We start from the raw sequence: 3,808 nt of genomic DNA, 5'->3' as shown, positions 1-3,808 counted from the left end.
AAACTAATAATTTTAAAAATTAGAATTCTGCTCTTTTTTTTCACTCCTTTAACAAACTGATCTATCATAATCCTGGGTACACTTACACAGGTCACTTGACTTTATTTTCGTTATCTGAAACATAGGTACTAATTTGATCCCTTTAATTATTGTGATAGTTAATTTTATATGTCAACTTGGCTAAACCATGGTACCCACTGTATGATCAAATACAGGTCTAGATGTTATTGAGACGGTATATTTCAAATGTGGTTACCATTTAAATCAGTAGACTTTAAGTAGATTACCTTCCATAATTGGGTGTGCCTCATCCAATCAGTGGAAACCCTTTAAAGAAAAGACTGAAATCCCCAGAAAAAGGAATTCTGCTTCCAGACTCAAGACTGCAAGACTGACGCCTGCCATTTTCCAGCCTGCTGATCTGCCATGCACACTTCAGATTTGCCAGGTCCCACAATCTCATGAGCCAATTCCTTAAAATAAATCTCTGTCTCTGTCTCTCTCTCATTCTCTCTCTCTCTCTCTCTCTCTATATATATATATATATACATACAATTTAGTTTGATGATAGATGATAGATCAATTGATCGATAAATAGGTAGGTAGGTAGTTAGATAGATATCCTATTTGTTATGTTTTTCTGGACAACACTGCCTAATACAATGACCTCCCTTGCAATTGTCTTAAAGATGAGAATGTGGTTTAGGTTTAGGAAAGGTTACATATATAGGAAGACCATTATACCTTTATCACTCCCAGGAGATAAACTTCTCCTGAAGATCTTATTATATTCTCTCTCCCTCCCTCAACATCTATCTTACCTAAACAACAATAGTCATTATTACTTTACAAAGATGAGACAGATAGAGGGTAGGAAAACTCAGGGTCATCAAACCAAATCAATCAACCCATTTACTTTATGAAACTCTGACTCTCTTTAAAAGACCAAAGCAATATTCCTCAACGTATAATCAGTAACATTCATCCATAGTCTTATCTTGCTTGTTTGAAATAGATTTTCCACTGACATTAAACACTTAACCACCTACTCCAAAACCTCCTCATTATTCAGTTGTCCTCTTATACCCTGTTACAGAAGCCCAGGATGGAAAATCCTAGAGCACAAAATTTTACACAGGGTGGATTTCAGGCTTGAAAGCTTTGGGATTTTTATCTGTCAGACATAGGATTTTGAGGTGCTCATTGGATGACTATAATTGAACTTGCCATCAATGAATACTCAGGGGAACTATTATAAGTTTTCCATTTCAATGAATTTCTTGTTATTAGTCTCATTCATTTAGCAGTTTAATAAGTGGACAATAAAACCAGCAGCCTCCAAATGTTGAAGAGTGCCAAACTTTTGGCAATTAGTATGACATCAGTTTGTTTAGCCACCGTACTAATGATTGCAATACACATCAGAGATTCAAAGTCCACTGACAAATGAACCTCACCCATGAATACTAAATAAATTAGTATCAATCCATGGGCTCCCAATATACCCAATATGCAGCCTGGAACTCACTTAGTTTCCAGAAATAACTGACTCAACACCTCCTCATTTGTCTTTTCTATTGCTTGAGTAAAAAAGTCAAAGCAAAAAAAATACAATCTGCTCTGTACAGATTATTCACATAAGATAACCTCTTTATGTAAGGCAAAAATATCAAAATGTTTGGAACCAGCTAGTTTTTAAATCTCCTTAAAAGATTTTTGACTACCTAAAGGAAAAACAATAATGCATGGTGGAATTTATAATATGCAGAAATAAAATATACAAAAATAATAACAAAAAAGGCTGGGAGGAGGAAAATGGAAGCTTGGAAGATTCTTATGTTATACAGGCAGTGGTATAATATTATTTTATAATATACTGCTTTAAAGAGTATTCTCTAAATGCTAGAGAAACAGTAAAATAAAGTGGTATAGTTAATAATGTAATAGTAGAGATGAAATAAAATATTTTTAAAAACTGAGTTAATCCAGGGCACCCGGGTGGCTCAGTCAGTTAAGCATCCGACTTTGGCTCAGGGCATGATCTCGCTGTTCATGAGTTTGAGCCCCGTGTTGGGCTCTGTGCTGACGACTCAGAGCCTGGAGCCTGCTTCAGATTCTGTGTCCCCCTCTGTCTCCACCCCACTCCTGCTTGTTCTCTGTCTCTGTCTTTCAAAAATGAATAACCATTAAAAAAAATCTCACTTAATCTAAATGATAAAAAGAAAAAGAACATAAGAAAAATTAGGTTGGAAAACAAATAGCAAAACGGTAGATTTAAACCAAACCCCATCAATAATCACATTAAATGTAAACGGTCTACCTTATATCTAGAATATGTAAACAACTCTTACAACTCAACAATAAAAAGACAAATAACCAACCTGAGAATGGGCAAAGGATTTAAAATGACATTTTCCCAAAGAAGATACACAAATGGCCAATAAGCCCATGAAAAATTTTTCAACATTATTATCCTTCGGGGAAATGCAAATCAAAGCCACAACAAGATACCACTTCACATGCACTAGGATGACTCTAGTCAAGAGACAGAAAATGACAAGTGTCACAAAGGATGTGGAGAAATTAGAACCCCCAGTAATAATTGGTAGGACTATAAAATGATGCAGGCATTTTGGAAAATAATTCGGCAGCTCTTCAAAATGTTAAAGACAGACCTATCATAACCCAGGAGATCCACTCCTACACCCAAGAGAACTGAGAACATATGTCCACACAAAAATTTGTACATATTCATTGCAGCATCATTCATGCTATCCAAAAAGTGGAAACAACTAAAATGTCTATCAATTGACAGAAGGTTAAACAAAATGCAGTATGTTCATAAAATGGAATATTATTCAGTAATAAGAAAGGAATGAGGTACTGGTAGGTGATACAACATGTATCCACCTTTTGCAGTGTAGGAGATGAAGAGACTATGAAGTTTGATGACGTTGAGGAGAAAAGAATACCGAGGCAACAAATGTCATGGGCCCTGGCAGAGTTCCATCATCGCAAAGTCAGTAAACACACAGCAGGCTCTAACCATTTACAGATGCTTCACCATTACCAGAATCACCAGAACAGTGAGAGTAGGAAAAAGAACAAGGGATGGGTGAGTGTTCCCGAAGTCCAGGCCCAGAAGCACCACCCCTACCTCAGGCCATGGGTGTCACCTTACTATATGTGTAGATTCCATGGGCCTTGACCGGACGATTCCAATGCTCTGGTGCAGGAAGTGATGGAGGATACTGACAACCAGGGTGCAGGACAGCAACGTGGACCAGTAAGACAGAATGTGAATCAGACCTATAGACCGTAATTCTTCAGGGCCCCTCTTCACCAAACAGAGCCTAGTGAGGACAGCAACGAAAGGGAGATGAGAGCCAAGGTCAGCAGCCATATCGGGGTCGGTACCACAACTTCAGTTACCTCCTCACATGCCCAGAAAACCCTAAACCACAACATGGCAAAGAGACAAAAGCAGTTGATCCACCAGCTGGAAATTCATCTGTTCCTGAGGCTGAGCAAGGTGGCACTGAGTAAAAGCCAGCTTAGGACCTCTGCCAAAATCTAGTTTACTCATCCAACCAAAAGAAATGAATATAAAATTCCAGTAAGAAGAAATTTATAAAATATTGGAGCTGATGCTGTAAGTGCTTGCTTTTTTGTCCATGGACCAGATAACTAGAACTATCTGCATTATCTGTGCAGCTTGGGGTTTTTAATATTTTTACCTAAAGCCCTTTACCCTATCTTTTGGGTAATGACAAACAAGTTTTTTTGTATTTGTTTTTTTTTTTTTTTA

General features: G+C 37.3%; 1 pseudogene; it reads left to right on the top strand.

The window, feature by feature from the left end:
• The first annotated feature begins 2,828 nt into the window (after nucleotides 1-2,828).
• LOC124508286 (Y-box-binding protein 1-like) lies at nucleotides 2,829-3,546 on the top strand (annotated as a pseudogene).
• Nucleotides 3,547-3,808: the final 262 nt, after the last annotated feature.

This window comes from Lynx rufus, unplaced genomic scaffold, assembly GCF_022079265.1.
Source record: "Lynx rufus isolate CCGP_SWC_20201006 ecotype Redwood Valley unplaced genomic scaffold, mLynRuf1.p SCAF_13, whole genome shotgun sequence".
In the NCBI taxonomy this organism is placed as follows: domain Eukaryota; kingdom Metazoa; phylum Chordata; class Mammalia; order Carnivora; family Felidae; genus Lynx; species Lynx rufus.
Note: the sequence above shows the minus strand (reverse complement) of the source record. Positions and strands in the feature narration are given on the sequence as shown.